The sequence below is a fragment of the Canis lupus genome, chromosome 28 (genome assembly GCF_003254725.2).
Source record: "Canis lupus dingo isolate Sandy chromosome 28, ASM325472v2, whole genome shotgun sequence".
NCBI lineage: Eukaryota > Metazoa > Chordata > Mammalia > Carnivora > Canidae > Canis > Canis lupus.
In genome coordinates, this window is record NC_064270.1 from 21,630,022 (window position 1) to 21,643,854 (window position 13,833).

At 37.7% G+C, this 13,833-nt stretch overlaps 1 protein-coding gene across 9 annotated transcripts in view; it reads left to right on the forward strand.

Annotated features, from left to right (window-relative positions):
* The window catches only part of ADD3 (adducin 3), a 124,978-nt gene that overhangs the window by 58,415 nt on the left and 52,730 nt on the right, over nucleotides 1-13,833 (forward strand). The window lies entirely within an intron of this gene.

A 13,833-nucleotide genomic window follows, 5' to 3' on the forward strand; every position in this document is an offset into this window, starting at 1 on the left:
TTCTTATTTGGAAAGTACCTGTTTAGATCTTTTACTAATAAGCAGATTAGGTTGTCTTTTTTTTTTTTTTTCTTTTAGTGATTTTTAAAATCTATTCTGGATAATCTTTTATCAGATTAAAGTTTTATTAGTCTAAAGTCAGTAGCTTTTTCTCTCCTCCTGAACAATACAGGGATCTTAAAATGCTAACTCTCATTCTCCGTTTCCATCTTATGTGATATTATTGATCAGGATTTCACTTCCACGTTTTTAACCTACATTTGTTATTGCTATTTCTATTTTATATAATACTTTTAAAATTACTCACTTGTTTACCATTTTCTTTGCTCTTTCTTCCATCTCTGTTCTTCACTTTTAATTTTTCTGAAATTCACCCTTTAGAAGTTCCTTTAATGAGTTTATAGAAAGACCTCTTTAGTGAGACGTTTATTTTACTTATTCTTGATAGTTCTGTTTGATTCACAATTTTAGGCTGCTAACTTCTCTCAGCACTATTATCTCTATGTTTATGACTTTTTTCTTTTGAAATCTATTGCAAATGTAATTTCCAGTCCTTTATAGGTGATTTGTCTCTATGTCTCTAGCCATGATTTCCTTAAAACGACCTCTCCCTTATTCTGTTTCCTCTTTTGAAACTCCAGTATATTGGACCTCTTTACTCTCTGTCTCTTAGTCTTTTTTTTTTTTTTTTTTAAACACATTCCATTTCTTTGTTTCATTCTGGCTCATTTTTTCAAATGTAGATTCTAGTTTATTCTTTCTATGTGGGTCTAATCTACTCTGCTTAATCCAGTCGCTAAGTTTTTTTCAATTATTCAGTAGTTTTTCAGTTCTGGTCTTTCTTTATAACATCTTGTTTCTCATGCTTCCAATTCTATCTTAAAGGATTCTGAACATTGTTAAAAAATTTTATTTCATATTTTTTGTCTCATTATTTTGCTGTGTGCAGTTCTTGGGGGGTGGTATCAAATTCTATTCTCTGGGGATCCCTGGGTGGCGCAGCGGTTTAGCGCCTGCCTTTGGCCCAGGGCGCGATCCTGGAGACCTGGGATCGAATCCCACGTCGGGCTCCCGGTGCATGGAGCCTGCTTCTCCCTCTGCCTGTGTCTCTGCCTCTCTCTCTCTCACTGTGTGCCTATCATAAATTAAAAAAAAAAAAAAAAAAAATTCTATTCTCTGTTGTTTCTGCTGACTTTTGTTTAATGTGATTTATTACTCATGTGCTTTGTAATTTTGAATTTTTAACTTGGCAAGATTTTATCTATGGAAATCCTTATGCAGTCTGTTTTGAGATCACCTTTCTCCAGACAGAATTTATGTTCCCTTTTTGTGGAGTGTCAGGGGTGCCACAACTGAAAGCCACTTTATATTGTTCTCTTGGCTTAAAGAATTTTTGGACCATGTTGGGGTGTGTGTTTGTGTGTGTGTGTGTATTCAAAGACCAGATTGTTGGAAGAGTAGGCCTGTTGTTACAGATTCTCAGAGGAGACTTTTTCTTTTTCCAGTCAGCATTCTGGAAAAGACAGATTAAGGTGTTGTGGGTTTTTTGTTTTTGTTTTTGTTTGGTCTCTGTGTGTATGCTTTTTAATTCCTTTTGTTGGTAGACAGATTTTTTTTGTCTACCTTTTAACTGAGGATATTACACTTTACGATTCTGGATTTATGTGAATGTGTGGTGGGGGTCTATAACAACTGCTTACCTTGTAGAAAGAACTCTCCACCCCCATAACTTATCACTTGAAGAAAACTTGCTTTCTAATTTAGGAATTTTTTCTTCACAACATTGAGGTCATCATCTTCAGAGGATCAAGCAACTTTTTTCTTCAGGACATAGATGGTCTTTATTTTTTTAATATTGTTTATTTAAATTCAGTTAATTAACGTATAATGTATTAGTTTCAGAGGTAGAGGTCAGTGATTCATCAGTCTTATATAACACCCATGCTCATTATATCACGTGCCCTCCTTAATGCCCATCATCATCCAGTTACCCCATGCCTCTACTCCCTCCCCTCCAGCGACCCACAGTTTGTTTCCTGTGATTAAAGGGTCTCTTATGGTTTGTTTCCCCCTCTGATTTCATCTTGTTTTATTTTTTCCTCTCTTCCTCTATGATCCTCTGGTTTGTTTTTTAAATTCCACAGATGAGTGAGATCATGTGGTAATTGTCTTTCTCATTGAGTTATTTCACTTAGTGTAATAACCTCTAGTTCATCCACATCATTGCAAGTGGCAAGATTTCATTTTTTGATGGCTGAGTAGTATTCCATTTTGTGTGTGTGTGTGTGTGTGTGTGTATGTGTGTGTGTATACACACTACATGTTCTTTATCCATTCTGTCTATCTGTCAGTAGACATCTGGGCTCTTTCCATAGTTTGGCTCTTGTGGACATTGCTGCTATAAACATTGGGGTGCAAGTACCCCTTTGGATCACTGCATTTATATCTTTGGGGTGAATACCCAGTAGCTCAATCACTGGGCCATAGGGTAGATCTATTTTCAGCTTTTTGAGGAACCTCCATACTGTTTTTCCAGAGTGGCTGTGGCCACTCTGGTGTGACTAAACAACTTTTTATTTTTTTACTTCTGATCTTATGCATCCTAATAAATCGAATATGACTCTGATTAGGATTCCTTCATAAGTTTTAAGCACTTATAATTTGTTTATATTGTTTTGTAATAGATTTAAATTGCCTAGTTATTTTAGAAATTACTGAAAAAGAAGTATTTCTATGACTATTTCTTAATCTCAGTAATGGCTTTATATTGAGAAAGATTTGCGTATTTAGATTCCTCTTTTGAGCCCTGGCTACAAATTTTTGTTTTTAAACCAGTGATCCAAAATGCTAAAGCTGTGGCTGGTTTCTCTGTTCTGACTATACGAAAAGCATTGGTCTGGGTGCACTGATTGCTTACTGGTTTATCAGGTACATCTTGACTTTTGTGTCATAGCAAAGGCAAACACTTGTTGAATGCACAACAGCATTTTCCAGTTCCTGTAGGAAGGTATTAATTAATGCTTACAGGAATGAACAGATTTGAGTAATGTAGTAAATCATCTGCAAAAAGCTTGAAATGTATCTTTTTTTCCCCAGCTTTAATTTGTGGGGGTGTAGCAAAGGTAATAACTGTTGAAACTTGAAATTGAAGAAAGTAATTTGCTTCTGGCAAAAGGCCTTTCCAAAATCCTTTCTGTAGTTTCCAGGCACATGATTGAAAAATATAGTAGTAAATGTGTATTATCTTATTGCTTCCAGTTTTTTAAAACTTAAAAGTAACTCCAGAGGTTCTAGTTTGGGCCTTCTTTCTTCCTTCTCCCTCCTCTTTTTATTTAAAACATCAAATCATTTATTATATTGGGCCAGCAGGAATCAGTTTAAAGGGATTGAGAGCTGTTTTAGATTAATGACTTGGCAACTTAGAAATAGCCCACAGGAGTCACAGTCCTGCTTATCTTGGAGTGAGTTTTAAAAACTCAGCCATTAAGAATTGTTTCCATAAGCTGCCAAATTGAAAGTTGGAGTGAAGAAAAACCTTACACTGATGCACGTACCCCAATGTTCTTGTCAGTGTGCTTTATGGGGATCTTGTTGCTTGAAGGATGGCATAGTCCACAGGATTAAAAGCTTTATCGTGACAATCAATAAATAATGCAGCTCCATTTTTACATAGACTTTATATTGCTTTTCCTCAAAGTTCTCAATTTTTCACTTTCATGTAAGATATTCTCTTCTTAATATTTTTTTCAAGCGATGGCCATTTATTACATCCTAACTTTCTATATTGGAAAAACGCTCCTTTTTCTTTTTCCCATTTGTAGGATTGCACAACCTTTCAGTAAAACAAAATCAAAATTGTTCATTTGTTCAGTGTTCCACCCCCTTGAAATAAGCCACATAGTTCCCTGTGGGTGTGCCCGGCCTTATGCTGCTGCCACAGTTACTTGATCCTCCTTATCGCTTGTCACTCGTGGCCCCTTTAAGATGCCTCTTCCTTTGCCTTCTTCCACCCAGTTTTTGTACTACTCTAGTCACCTTATTTCTCAAAGGCTTAGGAGCAGTTCTCAAGAAGGTTTTTGGTTTTTGGTTTCTTTTTCTCTGAATATTCTGAGGAAGTTATTCATGCACTGTCCAAAGGTGTGTGTTTCACTGAGAATTCCTACTCCAGGATCAGACTTCCCAGTCTGGACATTTTACGACAGGTTGTTTTGTTTTTTTGAGTCAGAGCTTAGGTATTATAGATGTGAGTTCATGAATATAAAGTACACAGCTCTTACATTGCAGATAATATGTTAAACACAGAAGAGATTGCTATCTAAAAGAACCTGGCAAGGAATCTTTAAAGAATTCACATAAGGGCAGCCCCGGTGGCCCAACAGTTTAGCGCCGCCTTCAGCCCGGGGTGTGATCCTGGAGACCTGGGATCAAGTCCCAGGTCAGGCTCCCTGCACGGAGCCTGCTTCTCCCTCTGCCTCTCTCTCTCTCATGAATAAATAAATAAAATCTTTAAAAAAAAGAATTCACGTAATATAAATAGCTCTACTTTAATTTCAGTTTTTAGATGTTTCTCACTTAGGAGGTTGTCATATATTGTGTGCTGTAAATAATGACCTTCATATTATTCTTCATAAAAATGGGAGAATTGTTATTTATATGTATTTTTTTAAAAGATTTTATTTATTCATGAAACACACAGAAAGAGGCAGAGACACAAGCAGAGGGAGGAGCAGGCTCGGCTCCTTGAGGGGAACCTGATGCAGGACCCATGTGTCTCTGTTATTTATGTGTACTTTCATGTGGAAACCTATCTTAAACCTTATGGCATTTTCACATTGGTAGTAACCTGATCAAAATGGATAATCTGTTCTTAGCAATTTAATGTGGCATCCCTTTTACTTTTGTCAGATTAGCCCACAAAAGTAACCTTTCTTATATATCAACATCTTTCTGAGCCTTGAACTTGAAAATTTAGGTGACTTAAAAGCACAGTGCTTGTGATTAGTTGTGTTTTTCTTTTTTCTTCTCAGCCCCTCCCATTAAATCTACCTCCTTATACTTGATACCTTTAAGGATTTGAACCCATAGGGTATGGTGTACCTGTGCCATGACCATGTCTTTGTTTACTGACCTTGGTATTAACCTAGAACATTCTTATTCCTCCTTCCATGAGGATGTGATGGCAGATCAGTTTGACTGGCTTCAAGATAATTGGTCTTAATTATCTCTAAGTCATTGGTTAGTACAGTGTAAGAACAAACATTGTTCCAAGGCAGGATATAAATGGCTTTTGAGATTCTTTTCTTAGCATGCAAGTCAGAAGATTAGGGTAAAAGCAAAAGCTCATGACACAAAACTATTTAGTTTGCTAGTAGATTGTAGGGTTCCTGTAGTTTAAATTATACATACCACTGTAAATTGTTAACTAGTGACAATTTTACTTCCCTTTTGTATTAGTTGCAATTTGTAATACTTTTATTTAAAGTAAAGCCATATGTTGGGGCATGTGGATGGCTCAGTCAGTTGAGCATCTGACTCTTAATTTTGGCTCAGGTCATTATCTCAGGGTTGTGAGATTGAACCTTGTGTTGGGCTCTGTGCTGGGCATGGAGCCTACTTAAGATTTTTCCTTTTGCCTTCCTTCTCTCTCTCTGTCTCTCTCTCTAAATAAAATAAATAAAATTAAAAAAATAAACTTGTACTATAACACATGGCTTTATTAAGAAGCACTTTGTCTTCTCATATCTTTCTGCCAGAGTTGTGCATCATCTCCTCACCAGACCTTTTAAGACCAAGCTCAAGTGTAACTTCCTAGGAACCTTTCAAATTGGCTCTTTTCTCTGAGTCTGTAATATGTATATTATAACACAATAACACAGTGAGCTCTAATATAATTGTTTAAGAATGGTGTCTCCCTTCTTCCTCCCCTAACCCACTAAGTTCTTAATGTCTTAGGATCAGGTGTAACAGCTTATTCATTTCTTGCATACTCTGCCGTATTACATCTTCAATTGCAAGCACATAGTAGGTGTTAAATGAGTTATTGTTAAAAGAATAAATCTTAACCAGAAAGTAGAAAGATTAATTGATGAATTGACTTACTAACTTAGAATTTAAAGGCAAGTTTTAAAATCTAAAATCAGAGTAGATTAAAATTAGTGCAGCTGTAGATATGGCACAGATCAAGTTGATATTGTCCAACAAGAGTAATACTTGGAGGCAGAAAGAATGATGCACTAAACTCAAGTGTTTTCTTTTTTTTTTTTTAACTGAAGTGTTTCTGAAATGCTAAGGAGATGTGGGTTTGTAGGCCAATTTTGTTTTTGTGTTTTTGTTTTAATTAAACCTTCTATCACACTGCCAGTTTGCCTGAGGAAATGGAAAGGTGGCAAATCTACCAGCCATCCAGATACTTTCATTGAGGGCAGGTGGAACCAGAGGGGTTGAGGTATGGGAATGAAAAGGGAAGAACATTTCTAAACCTGTCTCTTGCCCTATATTTTGATAGTATTGAGGGATTTGGAACTTTTCATTTTGGAGGAGGGGATGTGTTCTTGTAATAAAGTGGCAGCATGTGTTCCAGAGCTTGATCTGAGAAATCAAGTCCTTTAAGTCATGTGGTGTGTCAACTTGGCTACCTACCTTTTTTTTTTTTTCTTTTTAAGATTTTATTTATTTATTCATGAGAGACACAGAGAGAGGCAGAGACATAGAGGGAGAGGCAGAGGGAGAAGTAGGCTCCCCATAGGGGACCCCGGACCCTGGGATCACAACCTGAGCCAAAAGCAGACACTCAACCACTGAGCTACCCAGGTGTCCTGGACACCTGCCTATCATAGAGCAGTGTTTAAAGCTAAGTACTTGAACATTTTTTTTTTTGGGGGGGGAATGAGAATACTTCAATTTCCCAAGATTAAAAAAGGTGGCTTTTTTTTTTAATTGGGTAAATTATTTGAAATGTGAGCCATTTTTCCAACTAAAGATATTTTTTTCATATTTAGAAAGAGCAAAAATTAAAAAATGCCTACATTAGTCCCACACCCTTGGATGGAGCAAATCAAAGCAACAGTAATATTTTTAACAAGAAATTGCAGGGGCACTTGGGTGGCTCAGTTGGTAAAGCATCTGCCTTCAGCTCAGGTCATGATCCTGGGATCAAGCCCTGCATTGGGCTCCTCAGCTCAGTGGGGGGTCTGCCTCTCCCCATCCCTTCTCTCTCAAATAAATAAAATATTTTTAAAAAATTGCATTTGTCATGAATGTTTGCTGTGTCAAATGGCCATAGTATATTTACATATATGTGTTTTCTGTTGTTTTTTTTGCACTTTTCTCTAAAGCAGAAATTATTTGTGACTGAAGGTTTTTTAATAGCACATAAATATTTACTCTTCACCACCCCCCCATGTAGTCTTTGTCTCTTCTAAGAGGTTATTAATAAAATGCATTATTTTTGAAAGTATTATGCCATGGGAGAGTCAAAGCCACATAACTGTTTTTCCACTCCAAGTTTGGCAATTTTCAGATAGAATACAAGCTCACTAGTTTGGTTAATTTTTGTTTTAAATGGGGATCATGCCCAATCTTTAGACCTAATGATTTACTGAATTTCTACTTCTGCTTTATTAAGCTTAACTTGCCAATTATTATAGGTTATATAGTATGCATTTTTTTATCCAGCCAAAAAAAAAAAAAAAGCTAATTTTGAACATTTACTATATTTCACTTATTCCCATTCTTTTTTTTTTTTTTTTTAAGATTTTTTAAATTCATTCATGGGAGACACAGAGAGAGGCAGAGAAGCAGGCGGGGAGCCTGATGGTGAGACTCGATCTCAGGACCCTGGGATCACGCCCTGAGCCAAAGGCAGTACTCAACCACTGAGCCACCCAGGTGTCCCCACTTATTCCCATTCTTGCCTTTCCTGTAACTGCTTCATCTTTAAATCCTGGGTTACCTCATTTACAAAAAACCATCTATCAGATATTAAATAGGCTCCATATGTTTTTTGAGCTTGTCCTGTGCTAGGTGCTGAGCAGCCCTGCCTGCCAGTTGCTCATAGCATGTGTAAGAGCTACACCAGCAAACAGAAAATTGTGAGCCACTGTAATGAATGCTGTGTTGGAGGTAAGCCAGAGGGCTGTGGCACTTGAGGCTTTGAACTTCAACGTGGAGGCTTTCCTTCACAAATTCATCTTTGCAAGGGAGTCAAAACCCAGTGTTTTCCTAAATGGGAAATTACAGAATATAGCCAGATAACCTATAGACAAGAGTTGAGTTTCACCAACTTGGCAAGGGTCTCATTAATTTCTGAAGCGTGAACACCATGATTGGCATTTTTATCAAGTAGTTATCCATGTTGTCTTTATTATTTCTTAGAACAGTTGGTTTGGGAAGGGAGGAGCCATAAGAGTAAAAGGTATGATTTAGCACTGCTATGGTTCTAGGGCCATCTCCAACTTAGGTTTCATAACTCCAGCGGGGCCGGCTCTTCCATGGAGATGAGTCCTACATAAAACTCACACTCTTCTTAATTGTCTCAGCTTTGGTTTTTTGTTTTGTGCGTTTTTTGTTTTTTTTTTTTTTTTGGCCAGGCCTTTTCTCTCCCTTTGAGTTTTGCTCCCTCAGCTGAATCTCTTTTGCTATTTGGTTGCCCCTCCACTATCTGGATTCTCTTAAACCCAGAGCCTCTTCATACTCTGTAAAATTGGTCTATTATGAAAATCACTTGTAATGAAAAATCACTTCTCTACTTTATCTCCATTGCCATAAGTTATGTTACCTTATGTGCTTAACCTTTTTGAGTCTCCATATTCTCTTGTATAAAAGGAGCCTGATAGTACTGCCTAGGAGAGTTGTTGTGGGTGGTGCACAGGATTTTTTTTTTTTAAGTTTTTTTTATTTTTATTTATTTATGATAGTCACAGAGAGAGAGATAGAGAGAGAGAGGCATATACACACAGGCAGAGGGAGAAGCAGGCTCCATGCACCGGGAGCCCGATGTGGGATTTGATCCTGGGTCTCCAGGATCGCGCCCTGGGCCAAAGGCAGGCGCTAAACCGCCGCGCCACCCAGGGATCCCCACAGGATAAGTATTTAAAGCACATGGCAGTCTGAATTATTCTAGTGGTACCTTAACTGCTCAGCAATCATTTCTCCAGGATCACAAGAGTTTGCACACAGTTGACTTTTAATCTATTTAATTTCAAACCCTGTGGTCATCTCCCTGCTCCCTACTTTTCTAGCGCTTTGCTTTTCTTTTTGGTGAATGTTCAGACTCAGTGTTTTTTAGCTACTTTGATCATAACTGAGTACCCATTATCCAGGCATATCCATTCAGCAGACACTTATGGATGGTTTCCATGTGCTAGGTATTAGAATACAAAGATGCTCCCGTTTAAGTAAGGGAAACTCATGGAAGCAGCCATCTGGTATGAGTTCTATAATGCTGTTATTTAAAGCATTATGGAAACACAGGATGAAAAAGCTTTAATTTTGTTATAAGTAGACCAGTAAAGTAGGTTAGATTTTAACTGGGCCTTGAATTCTCACTTCATGGTTAAAAGAAAGATCACACCAGGCAAAAGGAGCTCTTTATACAAAGACTGGTAAAGATATAAGTGTATTAAGGTAGAAGTAGTCACTACAAAGTAGAAAATCTGTGCCTCCCTCCCCCAACCACTCCAGTTCTGTCATAGTAGGAAGGTAAAGAGGAAACAAGTAGCCTTTTTTTCCCCCCCAGATCTAAAAAATTGCTTCCCTTGGTAGGGAATAAAGAGTAATGCTTTATTTGCTATTTTTTCTTTGCGTATGTAAAATGAGAGCAAACGTAGGGGTAGCACAAAAGCTTAGAAGCAGTATATGAATGGGCATATACTTGAACTGCCCCTGGAACTGTTGATTTTGCTTCTACTTCTTATATTTCTTTCTTTTGATTACTTACTACATGCCGGGCGCATTACAAAAGTTATCTCTTTTAAGCCATACAACTTTTTTTTAATAATTTATTTTTTATTGGTGTTCAATTTGCCAACATACAGAATAACACCCAGTGCTCATCCCGTCAAGTGCCCCCCTCAGTGCCCGTCACCCATTCACCCCCACCCCCCAGCCATACAACTTTTATGAATTAAGATTTTCCTTGTTATACATAGGGGAAGACTAATATTCAAAGGAGTTTAAAAAAACAAAACCAAGAAACTTGCTTAAGTTGTATATAGCCTGTAAGTGGCAGACCTCATCCTCTGAGCCAGCATTCTCTCCCAAGCTTCTAAGTTCTCTTCATACTAAAGCCAAATGTAGAGCTGCTGCCTAAGAACCTTGTACTATGCCTAACCAAGACATTACTGACCAACTGGCTGACTGGTACAGGCAGCTAAAACTTTAGAAGTTTTGTTTCTTTCACCTAAGAAGGGGAGTAGTTGGAGCAGATGAGTGTACACTTTCTTTTAACTTTATAATTTCCTTGTAGGGGCAGCCCGGATGGCTCAGCGGTTTGGCGCCGCCTGCGGCCCGGGGTGTGATCCTGGAGGCCCGGGATTGAGTCTTGTGTAGGGCTCCCTGCATGGAGCCTGCTTCTCCCTTTGCCTGTCTCTGCCTCTCTCTCTCCCTCTGAATAAATGAATGAATGAATGAATGAATGAATGAATCTTTTAAAAAATTTCCTTGTAGGCTTCTTCCATCTGTTTCATTCATGCCTGATCACTTTGTGCAATCAGGTTATTTGATGTAGTGGGGAATGTTCTAATGCATAGGTTGCAAAGGCATAACTATTTAGAGTTGTTTAAAATAAACTTTAAAAAGTGATTTATTTTAGAGAGAGAACAAGCAAGAGAGGAGAGTGCAGGGAGAGGGGCAAAGGGAGAAAGGAGTGAGAGAATCCCAAGCAGGCTCCTTGCTGATGAACCATTCCTCTAGATGGGAAAGTTCCTTCCCATAGACATTTTTTTTTTTTAAAGATTTTATTTATTTATTCATGAGAGACAGAGGCAGAGACATAGGCAGAGGGAGAAGCAGACTTCCTGTGGGGAGCCCGATGTGGGACTCAATCCCCAGAAGGGGATCATGCCCTGAGCCAAAGACATGCTCAACCACTGAGCCACCCAGGTGTCCTCTTCCCATAGACATTTCAAGTTAGTCTGAATGTCCCAGAGAGCTGAAGCTTGCCAAGCAAAGCTCATCTCTGTGTCTCTTTGAGTCACTAATAGTTATACCAGTATTTCCAGAATTTAATGTCTCCATCAGCTAAAGATTAAACTTTTCCCACCCCCCTTCTCCTACCCTAGAAATATCCTTGATCTGGTGGGTTTATTAAGAGATAAGCTCTTTTTTTGGTTTCGTGCTTTGTTTTCAGTCAACTGCAAGTTTGAGATGCCTTGTGTTTCCTTAACAAATGACACTTCGTGCTTTCCCAGCACTTTAGTTGGAGACAGCTTCTCATTGTGCTAGTTTGAGTTCTGGCACTTGAGAGCATCTTCATTCTGAAGCTTATGGAACGTCCATCTCATATTTGAAGCAGAGTGTTTATCTTCTCTTCATTTGTTAAGCCCCAAGCCCTGGTGGTGCCCCAAATGAGTGTCTCATTTAAGTTGTATTTGAGAATGTATGGGAATGAAGAGTGCATGAACTCTTATGTAGCAAAAGCGGAGGGGAGAGTCCTTAGAACAGTGAGTTCAGTCATAGGGATACCTAATTTCATATAAAAACCCAATAAGAGGGATCCCTGGGTGGCGCAGCGGTTTGACGCCTGCCTTTGGCCCAGGGCGTGATCCTGGAGACCCGGGATCGAATCCTACGTCGGGCTCCCGGTGCATGGAGCCTGCTTCTCCCTCTGCCTGTGTCTCTGCCTCTCTCTCTCTCTCTCTCTCTCTCTCTCACTATCATAAATAAATAAAAATTAAAAAATAAAATAAAAAAAAAACCCCAATAAGATAGCTAAAATATGTTTTGAATTATTTTCTTCTAAAGAGTCATCTTATTTTCTAACTTTCATAAGTTTTTTACAAGTCACTTTACATAATGAAAATACACACCATTTTACAATAGTGTGTGTTTGGAAATATAACAAAACGACATTTAAATGAAACATATTTGAAATGAAATTGGTGTTGGAAGGTGGTACGTCAGGAAATGTTTTGAGTTGCAAAGGAGCTTGTACTATAATTGGTAAGCCTCTGGCACTCAATAGACAGTGTTTTTATCTAAAATCCACAAAACTGATAAGGAGAGGGAAGGAAAAATTTGATTGCTTGAGAATTACCCTAGGAGATTGGATCAGTAAATTTACATGAATCCCTGAAACACGCAGGTGTATATGAGTGCCAAATAATGTCTGAACTAACCAAGAAAAACTTGCTTTTCTACATCACTGTGGTGAAAGCCTTGGTTCTCAACAATTTTCACATTTATAAGGGTATTTTTTTTAAAGGGACTAACTACACATTGGGCAAGCAACTGTGTAGTCCAAAAAGTATTGGCTGGATTTAACATACTGGGGGCACGTGGACTCCTAAGAATGTCACACCTTGTCTATGCCAGTAAGTCAGAGTGTCTATTCTTGATACTAAATCTGATGTCATTGGCAGATTTTCCTCTTTATTGGAAGGACCATATTCAGAAGGGAGAGTATTTTTTCATGTATCTTGCTCTCTGTGTGATATTGGGGTGTTTTATTTTTTATTTTTTTATTTTTCAGCTATGAAATAATACTGGCGAGTCCCAAGAAAACTAGATCTGGATTTCATTTGGTCTTTTCAACTCTGTGTGATCTTGTGCACATTCCTGACATGTTACAAACAGCTTGTGTCTCTGAATGTGCAGTATCAATTTTCAGTGGTGAAGGCCCCAAAAGGAAACAGACTGATTCTTCCATGCACAAACAGCTGGGCAGTTGTGGATGGAATTAATTGCTGATATATATTGGCTGTGTTTTTCTTCTCTTGTCATTTCCTTTGCAGCTGTGAAAGTGAAGTTTGACTTGAAAACAGACATTTCCAGCAGTGCAAATCCAAAAAGTATCAAAATGGAATTCTTCAAAATATCTGCTACCTTTAAGTTCAGTTTGAAGTGAGCTGGAGAAGAGCAAGGGATGGCAGGAGAGTCATAATTATATATATGGTTGAAAAATAATTAAAGCAAGCTTGAGTGGGTTAATTTTTTTTTTTGAGTGGGTTAATTTATGGTAAAAGTGACCTTATAATTCAACAAAAGGCTAGATTGGGCAGTATGCACCCCTTTCTGAGGATCCTAAAAGAAGCTGTTCTGAGCCACCTCTGAAAATAGTGGTGGGGGAGCAGAAAATGGAAATGTTCAGACCCCAAACTGATTTATTTTTCCACTGTGAGGAAGTAGCATTTGGCAGAGGGTAAAGTGACAACATGTATCATTAAAAATAATATTTTCCTGCTCTTTTCCAAAAGCCATTTCTTTGTTTTAAATTCAATGTAAAGATTACAAAGCTTTTTTTTTTTTTTTTAAGCATGGGTATTTTACTGAAAACCCTATTTTTCATGCCATGAGTTACAGGAGTTCAGTTACAAGTAACTGTTGGCTGTGTCTGAATGTGCATATACAGGAAGTAGTATTGATTAAAATCACTTTGAACAATAACCAGATGTTTGGTGACAGTTTCAATAACTGATAAATTATTTTAGTCACTAAGTTTTTTAGGCAGTATGTATACATCTGACAGAATATCTTATTTGGAAATATATCAGGAAAAAATTAAAAATCAAAACTTAGGAAATTATTTGAAAGTAGGTGATTATAAAAATTTTTTTAAGGTCTGGTATGCATATTAGTAATTTTCATCAAAATCTCCCTTTTATGTATTTTAATAGT